Consider the following 17,745-nt stretch of genomic DNA (forward strand, 5'->3'; position numbering starts at 1 on the left):
GTAAACGCACTTAAACATGCTTACTGGTGTTTAGATATGTTTACTACTGCATATCTGTGCTTACACCTGCTTAATAGTAACTTATTCATTATGTCACTAACACTGAGATTGAATGACATTAATTAAACATTTCATGCAGTACTCCAGTTCACATGTACATGTTCTTATGTAGGTTGAACAGCAACACGATGTATAAATATGTTTATATACACATTCCACATGGAAAATGATAAGTGCTAGATTGGGACTAGGACCGTGAATGACTGTTCATTAGGTGAATGCTCTGACCAATACACTATTGCTGTGCGGCTTCAGTTGCATATATACCCATATACCCATGTCTCCTAGTTCCCCAAACACCCACCCCAACACTTCACTAACACTGCAGCCATCCATTCTCCAGTTGGATTTGAAGTGTATTCAAACCAGTACACATTGGCTACTCCCTACCTCTGTAGACTCATCCGATCGGTTGACTCACTACAAGTATCCTCAGGAATCCCTAACGTTTAGTCCACAAACATTGGTGACATGAGTGACCAATAGGACACTAATCGCAAGTTTTGCATTATCCCACATGGGACACACTTGTCTTTATGTCAAGATTAGACTCTTACTTCCTTACATACTTACTCCCGTTAACATGACACTACAATTAATTAATTAGTCTGATTACATAGTAACATACAAGTTACACATGAGAACTAATTATGTACGTGTCCGGCGTGATTCTTTTACAAATAGACCGGTTTAGTATTTGGCGTTGCTGTTGCAGGCAGATCACAGGGATAATTCCCTGTGTGAGACAGTCCTTACATTTGATTTATTCAGCACAGCACTGACTAAGGACATTGTACACACTTCTGCGTTTTAGCAATTTCGGCACTTCCCTCTTATGCACTACCTATTATTCTATCTACTGTTGAGGTTTGTAAGGGCACATTCATGTGTTTATGTCAGCAAATGGAATGGATATGTTACAGGGAATGTACTTCTACATATAGATGTATGCATGTGTGTAAGTATACATACTTATAACTAACTCGCTGGCCTCCATGAGGTGGTCCAATTAGAACCAGGCCATCCAACCATGACACGCATGGATCCATAACCACATACCCATGGTTTCTCTACCCCACCCGAGTTCGACATACATGCAAGTCATCCATTATCCAGTTGCTTTCACAGCCATGACACACCTCCACACATTGCCCTCCCCCCAGTGTTAGGGGCCTTACACATATGTTGTCCCAACACAAGTATTATCATGCTCTCCCACCATTTAGTCCTTGAACATATCTGCGCTTTCTTGTTTAATGGACGGAGATCCAAATATGCTGTTGATTTTTGGTAGTCCCACTGTGGACTACCCTCTGATTGTTTGTGAAATAGACTTAGCAGATCAACAATGTTACTCTCACTGGTAAAACCCTGCCTGTGGTGTGAGTAGCAGTGCTTTGCTCACTCCTGGACAGCTTGATATGACATACACTGACAGCGCTATATAATACTATAGCTGCTGTTGATTCCCTTCTCATTCCTTTTCTATGCTTTATTGTTACGACGTTCATTCTTCATAGATATATATATATATATGTGTGTGTGTGTGTGTGTGTGTGTGTGTGTGTGTGTGTGTGTGTGTGTGTGTATCTATATATATATATATATATATATATATATATATATATATATATATATATATATTACATCTGTACATACTTATATACATTTCCTATGCTGGGCACTGCTTACACCCACGCAAGCGCACTCAGATTTGTTTACTGTTTGTTATGTATGTTTACTGCTGCTTATTTTTGCTTACTTGTGCCATATTCGTTATGACAGCACCACTTTCATTGAATGGATTTGGATAAAAGTCCCATGCGATATTCAAGTTCACTTTTACATGTTATTATGTCGGTTTTACAGCAGAACAACATTCATTCTACATGGAAAATGATATGTGCTATAGTTGAACTTGACTCATGAATGTCTGTTCGTTAGGTGGATGCTCTAACCACTACATTATTGGTGTGCTGCTTCATTTTGATATATACCCATGGTTCATAGTTACCCGAACACACGCCTCAACACTTCACTAACACAGCAGTCATCCATTCTCCATTTGGAAAAAAAACACACCACTACACATGTGCCACTTCCTACCTCTCTAGACCTGTCCCATATGTTGACTTACTCCAAGTTTATTCAGACGTCTCAAGCTTATAGTCCTGGAACATACATTCATATAATGGTCAGGGTGTTCAAATAGTCTTCCTGTTTTTGGCTCGCCCGACTGAGGACTGGGACTGGGACTGCCATGTACCTGTTTGAAAGTTAGACTTAGCACGTGGACAACGTTAGTCCCACTGTTAGCATCCTACCTATGGCTGGAGATGCAGGGGGTTTGCTCACCTCTGGCCAGCTTGATATGACAGCACTAAATAATACGGGAGTTCCGCTGCTGCTTTCCTTCACATTTGTTATGAATGCTTTATTGTGACCATATTTGTTCTTTACAGATATATATATATATATATATATATATATATATATATATATATATATATATATATATATATATATATATATATATATATATATATATATATATATATATATATTATATATATATATATAAAAAATCTGTACGCATGCATGCATATACATCTACATTATTATTTTCTTTGATCATACTGTTGAATGACTGAGCTGTCTGCTATGTTTGTGATAACATCAGAGTTAAGTATAACTGCTGTGGCTTAGTGGTAAATCACATTGGTTGTGGTGTGTAGGGTCCTGGTGTTGAGCCTTGCTGAGGCGGTTTATTGTGTTGCTGGGCAGAACAAGGGCCGTTGGACAAATGGTGAGTACAACACATTTCAGCAGCAGTTTTCCGTTTCACCATGTTTAACTGCCGCTTCCCGTCATGCAAACACCTTCTCCATTCTTACTGTGATACGTCACTCCCGTTCACATTTCAATGGTATTATATCATTATACAGCATACAAATGTCAGACTATGCTCATATACGGATTCCGCGTCATAAATAGTGTGTGCTGCAGTCAAACCGGCAATGTCTGCTCGTTAGGTGGATGCTCTAACCACTAAACTATTGCTGTGCTGCTTAATTTGCATGTATACCCATGGTTCATAGTTACCCGAACACACACCGGAGCACTTCACTAACACAGCAGTCATCCATTCTCCAGTTGGAAAATAACCACACCACTACACATGCACCACACCCTACTACTCTAGACATGTTCCGTATGTTGGCTCACTCCAAATATATTCAGACATCCCAAGCTTATAGTCCTGGAACATACGTTCATATAATGGTCAGGGTGTTCAAAGAGTCTTCCAGTTTTCGGCTTGTCCGACTGGAGACTGGGACTGCCCTGTACCTGTTTGAAAGTCAGACTTAGCACATGGACAAAGATAGTCCCACTGTTAGCATCCTACCTGTAGTTGGAGATGCAGGAGGTTTGCTCACCTCTGGCAAGCTTGATATGACAGCACTAAATAATATGGGGGTTCCGCTTCTGTTTTCCTTCGCAATCGTTATGCATGCTTTATTGTGACCATGTTCATTCTTCATGGATATATATATATTTATATACATCTCTGTCTGTACATACACATGCATATACACCTACATGCTTATTTACATTTCCCATACTGTTGAATGAGCGCCACATACCGCCATGCATACCCATTTACATCTGCTTGAAAGTGCCTTAATCACCCTTTATCTGACAGACATTATTCTGGGCATTATATAAATTTAGCAACCCTTGCAAGGCTTGGACCCAGGAATAGAAACACCGTAGTCACTGGTTTGACCACTAAGCCATCCGTGATACATTCTGCATGGATGGTAGTTAGGATATATGACTTTACTACAGGCATTCCACACTACTGGCAAAAAATGTGACAGTCGGTTGGTGTACATATGTATAGTACATGTTAATGCTCATATGTTTCTGAGAGACATATGTATACATTTGCAAGTATACATGAATAGGACACATACTTGACAACTACTTATATGCATGTATGTGTGATGTGTAGCTATGCGAATATAAGTATGTACATTTATAGATATATGACTACATATCTGGGATTATACATGGCCATGTATATGAACACCCGCATCCGGGAGGGACCTGTATTGTTTGTATACAGGGGTTGTGTGCATCATTACGACGTGGAACCTGGACAGGGTATACAATTTGTGGACATGTACTATTTGGAAGATGGCTATCGGGAAGCTTCTTGGGAACATGTGAAAGGTATATATTTCCGATAATGCACATGGGGAGACGTGCATCACAGTCAGGTGTTTAATCCCGTCGTAGGTTCTGCAGGACTGGGTGGAGGCTGAGCAGGATTGTGGACAAGCACTGCTATTCCGACTTGTGTCTGGATGTCAACGCCAGTGGAAATCGTGTTGTGCCACCAAGTCTAATCTTGAGAGCAGACACTTATCCTATGAGGGATGTCCAAAAATTGTGGACGCCGATGAACCCCATTCTTTTGGTTATATGAAAATGAGGGAGGGTTATACATGAATGGGATACCTAGTTTGCAGGCCTGAGACTGCTTAGGGTGAGACTGCCTAATAGATGTGGGTAGAGGGCTGTCAAAGAAAATACTCCAAAAGACCAAAAGCATAAGGTTCAGTTCAAGTATCTTTATTCTTGCACAAGGAGACAAAAAATGCAGTTACAGAGTTTGTCTGACTAAAATCAGAAAGTGTCACAGTTATTATACCTTTCTTTCAAGGCATTGCCCACTACGGCTGACATAGCAGACCACCAGTTCACAATTCTGTTACTTTACAGATGTTTCTCACATTTCTAGCTGACTCTTCAAAGTTTTAAAAAAGATTTTTCAGTAAACAGGATGGCCTTGACGACCACCGGTCAATTATAACTTTCTTGCTATGTGATGTTACAAGTCTAGGTACTATGGCTAATTCAAGCACAATGCAAGTACAGATTTCTGAAGCAGTTCATTGTTTATAGTATCTAACTTTCTTGCAGCTTGTGCACTTTTTCATTAGCAGGAAAAGAGCTTATTGTTCATAATGAATGGATCTACAGAAATTATTATTCTCCATTTAATTTCCTGACCTAGCAGAAAAATCACCAGCTTTCCAGTACATTTCCAAAGCATAAACATGTATTTTGCTGTGCTAGCAATCTAGGTCAGAGTGCATCTTGCAGTGTCAGATTGCACAATTTCAGAAAAGCATGTTTTCAGTTTCAAATAGAACTAATGCTGCATATAGAATAAAAACGTGTTAATCTTCCCTTATTTAAAATAAGCATTACACACATATGTTATTACATATTTTTCTAACATTTCCCCCCTGTTAATACGTTTTATTCTATTTCAAAAGCATAAACAGTTTGTTTCTTCTCCTAACCTCTTCCTTTGAGGATTTGCAGCTAAGAGAGTCATTCAGTTTAAACTTATGAAAGTGTTTCCTTTTTCGACAGTTCTTCAATTTCAGTACTTTGATACAAAGTCTCAGAAACTGACATGTCTATAAAATCTTTGATTAATTTTTTCATGCAGGGAATACCACAGCAAATACATGCTCCTAACAAAAGTAATCCCACACAAATGGCAATCAGGATGTTCATTAGGATGGAACACCACCCCCCAAACAAATTCTGGAAAAAGTCCGTCAGTGGGTTCGGGCCTGGCCTGGTCATGTCTGACACTTGCTGAATCATTTCCAAATGATCGCTGATCTCGTGTTTATTGTCGGGAATGAATGAACAACACTCGTCTTTGATTAAAGAGCACGTACCACCTCTCGCTACTAGGGTGAAGTCAAGAGCCATGCAGTTTTGAAGCACCACAGTTCTCATTGCATTCAGTTCATCAGTCATTAATTCAAGAGCAGAAAAAGTTGCATTGCTCATGACCTCGAGAAGTTTGGATAGCTTTCTCAGTTCCCAAATTGATTTAACTGCACCATATGCAGGGACCAGAATATGATAGTGTCACTAAAGTCCATGTGTGCTAGTTTACTTTTGTCTTTCACAGAGTTATGGTTCCTCCAACTTGCTACGATCTGTCCCATCGTATTCTCAGGTTTCTTGATTGGATTTTCAGGTTTCTTTGTGACGTCTCTGACGTTTTGAATTCTCCCATGAGGCAAAGCTGTAGTGTGTCGTATGGCCGGGACCAGGTAACCCAAAAAACAACTGCCGGACCAATTCTCAGGCAACCATTTGTATGCCTTTTTCCCAAATATGAAATAACAGTTTTCTACCTTAGTATTGATATAAACCTTCCCTGCATGAAACATTTTCTTATCTATAATAGACAGTTGTTTTAAAAGAACAGGATTATGTTGTATATCACTGACAGTTTTATGCAAGGACTCAAAGTATGAGTCATAATCTGCATCACAAATTGTTTCTGTGTTTTTAGCATTTTTAGGTTTAATATAACATTTATAAGAAACCGTTACATTAAATCTACTCCAACCTACTTGAATCGTGTCATTTTTAAAAAAGCATACAATTCCTGTTTGTGTAACAGGTAGGAATAATGCAATTTTGTCTCTAGATTTTACAGGTGTAGTCTCAAAAATCAAGTTTTCCCAGGTCTCATTGACCCCTAGGGGGACAGCAGCCATTAATAATCCCCAGTATGCTGTTGGTATAGCTGTGCAAATCCAACAATTCGAAATATTAAAAGTCTCAGCATACACATATTTGATTGCTTGGTAAGTGTTAAAGTTTGGATGCCAGTCTATGAGTGTTGAATCATGTTTGTTCAGTCTAGCTGGTGTGGCTGAAGAAAAGAAAGGCCACAGCAAAAGCCTCAGCAAAAAGAACATTGTCACTAATGCAGTTATTAAGATGATTATGCAACACTGCTGAAGTCGTTCAGCATTTCTTTTGTCTCTGGGTCTTGTCATTCTACTGCTGCTGCGTGTTAGCAAGAGTTTTATCAAGTTCAAAGTTTTTGACTAGTTTACAGTGTGGCAAATGAATCCAAGATGAATGTTCTGCAATTTTGACTGCTGTGGGCGTGCTCAGCAGTACTTGATACGGACCTTCCCACTTTGGTGTCGTCCAATTCTTCTTTTTGATTGTCTTCACCCAGACCCAAGTGCCTGGGGCTACTGCTACTTCGGATGGTTTGGTTTGGTCTTATCTGAAACAGAATTAAACTGTAAAAGATGTTTGTTATTCAGCATACTCCTCATATACTCTGCAAGTGTCCAATCTGCTTCCTGGTCTGCAGGTAAGAGAGGTTTCCACTGAGGTATATAATAAGCTCTTCCGAAAATCTTTTTGAAAGGTGTCAATCCTTTTGCATTCAGAACAGTTTTCATGCTCAACAGTGCCAGGGGCAAACAGTACACCCAGTTCTTCTGTGTGTCAGCCATGAGTTTCTTAAGCTTATTCTTTAAAACTCCATTGTGCCTCTCTACTAACCCTGCAGATTGAGGGTGATATGCACAGTGATGATTTAAAGAAATCCCAAAATACTGGCTCAACTGTTGTATAGTTTGGTTAACGAAATGTCTACCATTGTCACTGTAGATCCTTTCCGGTATGCCAAATCTAGGAATAATTTCTTTAACTAGGGTCTTTGCAACAGTGGCTGCATCTGGTTTACTAGTCGGAAAGGCCTCCACCCATTTGGAGAACATATCCACAGTGACAAGGCAGTACTTTTTATTTTCACATTTGCTCAATTCTATGAAATCCATACAGATGGTATGAAACGGATATGGTGGTGCAGGGAAACTCCCTTGCTTGGGCTTTAATGCCCCTTGTGCATGATGTTTATTACAAGTGTGACATGACAGGCAAAATTTTTTAGTGTAATTTGTAAACCCGTACATAGCGAATACCCGATTCACGAACTGTACCATCCCCCCTGTTGAGACACGGCTCTGCCCATGACTCAACAAAGCTGCATATATAAATAAATTAGACGGTAATATCAGTTTTCCCTCTTTGGAGATGTACAGCCCTTCCTTGAGAATTGCTCCTCGTTTTTTCCATTTTTGTTTTTCAGCTTGTGTAGTAAGTGTATGCATTGTTTTTCAACATTTCTAAGTCTAAAATTTCAGAAGGTTGTAATTCCTCGTTCAAAAGAAATGCTTCTGAAGCTGCTTGCTTTGCAGCTGTGTCAGCTCTCGCATTGCCTTTTGAAATCCTATCTTGTTGTTTTGTATGAGCTATGCATTTACAAATAGCTACTTTCTGAGGCAACTGAATAGAATCTAACAAATCTAAAATAAACTGTGCATGGTTAATCGGTTTGCCAGTAGATGTCACCATTCCTCGATTCTTCCACTGTTGTGCAAAAACATGTTCAGTAGAAAAAGCATACTGGCTGTCTGTAAAAATGTTTACGTTTTTACCCTTTGCTAAGGTACATGCCCGTGTCAAGGCAATCAACTCTGCTGCTTGTGCAGATAAGCTATGTGGTAGAGGTTTCGCTTCTACAATCTCAGTATCAGAAACTACTGCATAACCTGCTAGGTTCTGTCCTGTAGGACTCCTTTTGCATGAGCCATCCACGTAATATGTCACCTCGGCATCATCCAAGGGAACATCCATGAGGTCTTTTCTAGGCAGTGTCTTTTGTTCAATTACCTGCAGGCAGTTATGGGGTGTGCCATCCACAGGAGTTGGGAGCAAGGTAGAAGGATTCAAAGTAGTACATCGTTCAATTGTCATGTGAGGTTGGCTCAGCAATATAGTCATACAAGAAAGATGCCTAGCAGGGGAAAGATATGCTACTTTTTCTTGCAGTAAAATGATTGCGACTGCATGAGGCACTCTCAATGTGAGAGGGTGGAATAACACTACTGAGGCTGAAGCCTGCACTGCCATTGCAGCTGCAACTACTGCTTGTACACAGTGGGGTAGAGACCGCACCACTGGGTCCAGTTGTGATGAATAATAAGCAATGGGGCGTTGTTTGTCCCCATGCTGTTGAGTCAATACTGATGTCATATAACCTTGCTTGCAATCTACAGTTTGAAATACGTTTGTGATAATTTGGTAATCCTAAAACTAATGATGATGCTATCAATTGTTTCAGTTTGCAGAAGGTTAATTCTGCTTCTGGTGTCCACTGTATTAAATCTTGTGCTGCCATAGGTTTCTTAAAAATCAGGTCGGTTAAAGGTGCAGATTCCAAAGCATAGTTTGGGATCCAGCTTCGACAAAAATTAGTCGTACCCAGGAAGGACATAATTTCCTTCTTGGTTGTGGGTTTTGGTGCTTGTAAGATCGCTACTTTTCTGTCCTCATCTAATGTTCTGCCATCTTTGGATATTACATATCCAAGGTATTTCACTTGTTTTCTCCAAAGCTGCAATTTATTTTTGCTTACTTTGTGTCCTTCAACTGCTAGGAATTTTAATAAAGCTATAGTATCTTCCTTACAATCTCGCTGGGTAGGGGCGGCCAGTAGGATGTCATCAACATAAAGTAAAATTTGACTACCTCTCGGTGGGATAAATCCCGCTAAGTTGCTTGCCATCTCTTGTGAGAATATCATTGGGCTTTCACTATAGCCCTGTGGTAGTCGCGTATATGTATACCGCTTCCCCTGAAATGTAAATGCAAACCAATACTGGCTGTCAGGGTGTATCGGTATCGAAAAGAACACGTTGCTGATATCTACCACAGAAAAATACTTCTGTTGAGGTTTTAAATCATTCAACAAGGTATGTGGATCTGGCACCGTAGGTGCTCTTGGTATTACTGCGCCATTTACAGCTTGTAAATCGTGGACCATACGCCATTCTCCGTTTGCTTTTTTAACTGGGAATAAGGGTGTGTTACATGGCGAATCAGGAGATTCCACCAGTATTCCCTTCTTAAGTAAAGCTGCTATGATTGGTTTAATACCTGCCTCTGCATCTTTTCTCAAGGGGTACTGTCTCTTTTGTGGTCTAAATGCTGACTTTGGCGTGATAGTAACTGGTCCTGCTGTGTGAATAAGTCCTACGTCTGACTTTCCTGTTGACCAGAGAGTTTCTGGTATGTCTAATAAAGTTTTTTCTTCCTCTTCTAATAAGAGGGCTTCTCAGCTGTCTTTGCTGGACTGCAAGTGTACAGCTGGATGTGTTTGTGTTATCCAGTTCAGTTTCTGTTTTTGTATTCCCTGTTCTGACAGTTCTGATTCTGTCTGTTTTTCCCATTTTGTGATTTATTTCTCCTAGGTTTATGCATTTTAAATCTTTCTCTTTAGTTAAACTAACATGCGGTATTAGATTCGATTTGTAAAGTGAAAAGAACTCCTGGGGTAATGAACAGCTAACTACACTGTTCCCTTTCATGTCCCAGTACATATTACACAGTACTAATCTGCTTGCATGATTTCTAAACAATTATTGTTCATATTCTTTGTCAGGTCCTGGTGTATTACAATAATACAGAGTACAGTGCAACAGGTGTTGTATGTCAATACAAAGGGAGGGGAACTTACTGATAGTTACATTCATTAACTCTTCAATTACTGCTCCAGGGCCAGTCGTAACTAAGTCCTGGCTGTACCAGTAAAATGTCTCACCTTCCGTTTGTACTGCAAAAGTATTAGTTTGTCACTGTGCTTCCATACCCTGCATGGTTGGAACTACTGCTATGCCTAATAGTTGCATAAGATCTCTGCCCAAAAGGTTCACTGGGCATTTTGCAGAAACAACAATTTTGCTTTTCTGGGTTAATCCTGAAACAGGATCTGTTATTGTAATGTTATGAGAGAGAGGCTCCCGATACAGCTGTCCATTAGCTGCTTTTACTAGTATAAAGTCATGTGATTCTGAATTTTCTGGTAGTTTGGAGGGGTGTACCAGGGTTCGTGATGCCCCTGAATCGCACAAAAATTTGACTTCCCTCCCTTCTACCAGGAGTGTCACTTCTGGTTTTGTGTCAGCTAGATAGAGCTCTAAGCTCAGTAAGGCTAGGTCTAATATTTCGTTTTCTTCACTATTGGTAGCTTCCTGTACTTCCTCTATTATCGCATTCTCTGCTCCTTCTATCACATTCTCATTTGTCCTTTCTCTATTATTCCTATCTAGTGATTCCTGACTTTTATATAGTCAGTCCTCACCTTCATCATTTTTGTCTTCCATTGCTGCCTTCTTATTTTTGTTGCAATCCCTTGCCAAGTGTCCCTTTTTCCCGCATTTGAAGCACTCACCTCTTTTCTTTCTCCCTTCAAAGTCCTCTGATCGCTGATCAGATTGTTTGTTTCCTTGGGCATTCTTTTTGCCCTTTTGTCCGGACTGTACTAAATAAACTTCTCCATCTTCCACAGCAAATACTTGGGCTTTCTTTTTCTTTTTGTTATTAAAATGCCTTTTGGCATGTTTAGCATATTCAAGCAGTGATTGTAATCTGCTTGTTCAATGGTCTACCATATGTTTAGTAATGAAACTACTTATGGGTGCAATACTGCCTTTTAAAAATGCATTCTTTAACTGCTGCTAAAATGGGGAATCTTGTGTCTGGTCTTCAGGCACCTGCATTCTACAGTGATTGTTAAAACATTCTAATAATCTGGTAAAATATCTATCAACAGTTTCACTTTCTTGTTGGATGCATTGATTAATGCAAGTCCAGTCTGCCCTAGGCTTCCATTTCTCAGAAATTCGGTCTGTCAGACCTTTCACTCTATTATCTAGTTCTGCACTGCTATGTGGGAGGGGCTTAAGTGCAGCATCACGGGGATTCCAGTTGCCACTGATCATGTGCCAATCTGGACCTACTTTTTGTCTGACTACTTTTTCTACTTACTCTCCGTTTAAGTGATAACTTAATCTCATGCCCTGTAAGTCTTCTAAGAACTTTCTAAAATTAACTTTTGGATGGGGAATTCCCTCTGTGGCTTTCTGGATGTCTTCCGGTGTCCACGGTCTGTATACTAAGAGAGTTGGGTCTTGCCCTTCATGTCCTGCCTGAGGATTTGGTACTTCTATGAGTGGGCATATGTCTTCTTCACTCATAGCCTGTGAATTTCCATTCATTTGATATAATTCAATATCCCCTTTTAAATTACGTGTTCGAGACCTAGTCTCGATAGGATCTCTAACAAACGGTAGTGGTTTTATAGGAGCAACTGGATATCGTGGAGGTGGGCCAGTTTGTTCTTTTGCTTCATATTCCGGTAAGGGAGCTGGTAAGGGAACCAGAACCGGAGGGGGCAGAGGGGCCGATGCTATAACTAAGTTATTCTCCTCTTTGTCTAGAAACATTGCTTTTGAATTTTTATTCTTTTGTTCTCTTCGGTTTGCTTCCTCAATCCACCTGTGTGCCTGAGGAACTCCTAATTTACGGTGTTTTTTAACCAGACCTTTAGAATCAGTTTTTAGCTGTCTAATAAGTTTGAAAAATGAGGATCTTTCAAGTTTCCCATCAAATTCATATTTATTAACACGTTTAGTATAATATCTAACGTTTTCGGCGCGTTGTGATTGCATATATTTTGTGTCTTCGGTTAACCGTGGGCTTTGGGGTCTTTTCGTTTTTGTGCATGTATTACCCATTTTGTTCTAACCTTTTAAATGTTACGTAACCCTTTTATTTTTAATGTGGTACCACCAAGTGTTTATAGTCCCTTCAGACTACCTGCCTACTTATTCTGTTTCCCTGATCTATGACAAGATAGCAATATTTCTGTCCCTGAATTTTAACAAAATTCACACAGAACAAATACAATCAAGTCCCTGATCTAAAACAGAAAAAAAGTAGATTCACCCTACCTGAGCCTCAGTGATTGGTCACTCACTGGTTCAAATGAAACCCACCTTCAGTCGTAGATCAGAAAACTGTCTGGCCTCTTTTGCACGACAATTCAGTTGGAGGTCTTTCAATGAAGAAGATCCGATGTGGTATCTTCCCTGCGCAGTTTCATGCCACCTGGCCCATCTGATCCCAGGCTAAATGAGGGTTTCCGGCTAGAAAGGACCAAAAAATGTCAAAGAAAATACTTCAAAAGACCAAAAGCATAAGGTTCAGTTCAGGTATCTTTATTCTTGTGCAAGGAGACAAAAAATGCAGTTACAGAGTTTGTCTGACTAAAATCAGGAAGTGTCACAATTATTATACCTTTCTTTTAAGGCATTGCCCACTACGGCTGATGTAGCAGACCACCAGTTCACAATTCTGTTACTTTACAGATGTTTCTCACATTTCTAGCTGACTCTTCAAAGTTTTAAAAAAGATTTTTCAGTAAACAGGATGGCCTTGACGACCACCGGTTCGGTTATAACTTTCTTGCTATGTGATGTTACAAGTCTAGGTACTATGGCTAACTCAAGCACAATGCAAGTACAGATTTCTGAAGCAGTTCATTGTTTATAGTATCTAACTATCTTGCAGCTTGTGCACTTTTTCATTAGCACGAACAGAGCTTATTGTTCATAATGAATGGATCTACAGAAATTATTATTATTCTCCATTTAATTTCCTGACCTAGCAGAAAATCACCTGCTTTCCAGTACATTTCCAAAGCATAAACATGTATTTTGCTGTGCTAGCAAACTAGGTCAGAGAGCATCTTGCAGTGTCAGAAAGCACAATTTCAGAAAAGCATGTTTTCAGTTTCAAATAGAACTAATGCTGCATATAGAATAAAAACGTGTTAATCTTCCCTTATTTAAAATAAGCATTACACACATATGTTATTACATATTTTTCTAACAGGGGCACTATGTGCAGATATGGCTGGCCCAAGCTAGCAGCCTGAGTATGGGTGGTTTTGGTGGAAGTTCAGCAAGGGGGGGGGGGTGCTGTGGAGGGGATGATGGGTATTCAATTGTGTATCCAGGTGTGTAGGGGTTGGATGGCTCAGTTCAGGCCTAACAATTATGTGGTGTGAGCCGGTACTGTTTCTGTACATGTGTATCATACATTTTAATGTTCATATGTTTGTGAGATTGTGTTCTGCAATATGACCTGACAAGGTGTATTGGGGATGTGTATGTATGTACTTTAGTTTCCTTTTGGATTCTCCCACTGCTCCCTCATACACCTCCAGTTCACCTATTGCACATCCGACCCAGTCTCCCCTTGGCAGATTATTACATTACCCATTACCCGCCCATAATCCACATACACACCATCCATCCCTTCTCTGGTTGTTAGCCCATGGCACAGACAGCAGTACACATTGCCTACTCTACATATCTCTGGTACCATTATGGTTTTGAGGCCAACCCTAGCATATTTGGTCTTCCACATGCTGTGCTTCATGCACATAGGTACATGTAAATACTTATCTTTCATGACACGGTAGGTTGACACAGTTTATACCCATTCATTTTTGGGCCATCCAGACAAGAACAACTCGGACCGCAAATGGGCAGATATTAAGCGAATGCTCTAACCATTGGGCTAGGCTTAGCAAAGGGCAGTAGCATGCAAACATGCTGCATTTCGCTTCCACTTGGTATAAAAATCAACATTACAATGAAATATGGACACATGGTTTTATTGTGATAGTTCTAGGGACGGGGGCTCAACATTCAGCGATGTGCTTGTGCGTTTACTCCTGTGACTTTATTTTGGTGTTCGCGGAACTCTCTTGTATGGTTTGCTTACATTTCAGTATCCACAGACACTGACAGGATTGATTACAATTAGATGTAAGCTGTACAAGTCAGCATTTTAGGTTGCTTGACTGTAGTGGACATGTTCACGCCTCCGTGCAGTGCTTAAACCTCCCCTGCACTTGAGCACGTTTCCTGTGCATGTGGACGGTGCAGCAGCATGCCTTTATTAATATGCATATGGTGCTGCTGTGCCATCTCTACGCTGCAGGCTCGGCACAAGGCTAACACCGTCCTTGCGTCGAGCTTCATGAATCCCGGGGAATATCTTGTGTTAGGGCAGCTCCCCTTCCTTTAATGATGATTAGTTAGTCCTTTGTGGTTACACAGTGAGCCTGTGAACTAGGCATATGGCCTTTTCACTGCTGCTCTTTTGAAAAATGTTAAATTTATGGCTAAATTTTATTCCACAAAATTTAATGTGGAGTTCTGAACTAGAATCTATTCACCACCAAGAATCTTAACATAATTTGTTAACTATAGCTTAATTTTAATATTTTTGTGTACATGTTACTGTGTGTGTGTGTGTGTGTGTGTGTGTGTGTGTGTGTGTGTGTGTGTGTGTGTGTGTGTGTGTGTGTAAGCTTAAAATCACAGTCTCTTCCCAATTATCAGGAAAGGCAATCCTCATTAAACACAAATGTATCTACATATCTGGTAGTGTTAAGGTGATCGGTGTTACATTTTCATTGAAATAAACAAAGCTTTGGAATACCACTGCAGCAAAACAGCTTCTGAGGTATATTATCTGCTTAAATTATAGGTCACTGTTTGCTCAAAACTCTATGTTATGTATCATTATTTTAATCAGAGGTGTAAATTTCATTTTATCAATCCACATTTGCCAGTACAAAAAAGTTTCATACTACTGATAGATAAGTCAAGTTCTTGTGAAAGATCAAAGCATCTCTGAACATAAAAAAGTTATTTACTGCCCTCAGTCAGTAGATCATTCATTGAAATTCAGAATTAAATTATGTATCAAATTATTACATGCAAGGTAGCAGGCAATAATGAAAAGTAGAAAAGGGAGCTACCAAGAAACAGCAATATATATGTATTTTTTTTCAATATTACCGATTTGCTTTTACAGATTTTACTTTCTAATTCTCCATAGTACGGATCGACAAAATCCACAGTATTAATAATTCACCATGCAGTAAAAGTATCCCTAAAAGCTAAGGCATACCATCCGAATAAAATGCCAATTGTACAAATTCCAAATTAAACCTAGGTTACTATTTTGTAATGAAAATCGAATTGCAAACATTCAAGAAAACAGAACAAGGAAAAATTATATTCTAGACATCTACCATACTAGATTAAAATGATGGCAAAAAATGTGCAACTTCATTGACAAAGGCAATGTGTTAAATTCACAACATTGTTCAGCAAATGCACTAAGAAACAAACCCAGAATGATTACACTGTGAAGGAGTTCTCATCTCTCAAAATGCAAGTCAAGGGCAAGGAAGAGATATATGCATACAACAATGTACAGCCATTTCCACTAAAAAGCATCTTCCAAACAAGAGTAAGAGCAGACCCAAAACAAGTTGTAGCAGAGTTTTATACAGTAAAAGGATCTCTATTGTCCTTATTAATTAATGATATGTCATCCACTGTAAAAATAATCAAGATTTTACAATACACTGAAAAGAAAATAAACAAACTACTGAAAAAGATTTTTGAAATATTGAAAAGTTTAACATTTTTGAGGTAAAAGTATGGCCCATTTCCAAAAGACTTGTTCATAGTGTATGTGATCACTTACACTGAAAGCAGGTTGAGAGCAGGTGTTTTGGAATCTGGTTTCCATAGTAAGTCTATTTATACATAGGCCTTACACAGAAATAAATTACCTAAACTGAGAGCGGTTTTTTTTTTTTTTGGAATCAGGATAACCTTACACCGCTACCAAATCTTCTAGAATCCGGCACTACTTCTAGCTAATGAAATCCAGTCAGTATGTCAGCCATTTAAAACAATTGTAGTTTGTTCCTAGAATAAAGAGGAACAATTACTTAACAGAATGGAGGAAACTAGTATGATTGAAAAATTAAAGTATGACATATAGGTACATCAGCAAAATTCAACTATTGCAGCGAATTAAGATTTTGCATTCAAATAATGCTATTAAAACTGATAGACCTATAAATACTGGGTACTATTTTTGGGGCCACCCATGTGGAAGTGTACAACTGTGTCTGTTCTCCAAGTTTCAGCTATATAGCCTGTGGTGAGACTAAAGTTAAATAATTTTAGAAGATACTACATTACATGGTGTTCAATACTTGCAAGTAGACACCCTGAACATTGTTGGGACCTTTGCAGATAGTGTTTTACTTCTGAGCAGAGCAGAAGTCATTTCAGTAATAGTAGTAACAGGTGGCATAACTAGGAAAAACTTGTAGGGGAGATGGCGAATGTGGGAGGTGGAAAGTTGGAGCTAAATTTATCGACAAGGATATTAGCTACAGTTTTTTTTTTTTTTTTTTTTTTGCAGTGGGATGCACCATTGCAGATAATTTTAGAACTGAACTAAGCACTATTTTTGAGTTTCTTATTGTATCAGAAAAGGGTTTTGTGGTTATTACTGGAAGGAATTCTAAGTTCATAGCTGACGTGTTACTCTCTTATTGTATACCTGAAAATCTTGCTTAATATTTCAACTGCTTTCATCATGTGGAAAAGGGAATTTTTCTTACAAAGAATCTTTTGAGCTTGTTATTTTCCTTTAGAATGTATTTATATGGATACTCTACCATACTGGCTTATTTCTGTGGCTGATAGGACTTCTCTTTCTCTACAACTGTTCATAACAGAATAGAACTCTGAGGAAATGTCAAGGTGCTAGTGTCACTATGACGGATTTGTTCAGTGAAATATGCTAGCTCTACTTGCTTCAGATATCTGCAATAGTAATAATTTGGCTTTAAAATCCCCCCAAAATATTGTGCCTTTTTATGGGTAGGGAGACTTATGCTTTGGGTGAAGATAACAGCTGGGTGATCACATTTTATCAGAAAGGTACAGAAATAGGGGTTGAACAAGAGGAAGGACACAGCTGATGAGGTTTATATTCCTAGTGGGGTTGGGGACAATTTGTATTACATTAAAAAAACAGTCTAAA

Source organism: Protopterus annectens, chromosome 2.part0, assembly GCF_019279795.1.
Source record: "Protopterus annectens isolate FY-2018-M chromosome 2.part0, PAN1.0, whole genome shotgun sequence".
Taxonomy (NCBI): domain Eukaryota; kingdom Metazoa; phylum Chordata; order Ceratodontiformes; family Protopteridae; genus Protopterus; species Protopterus annectens.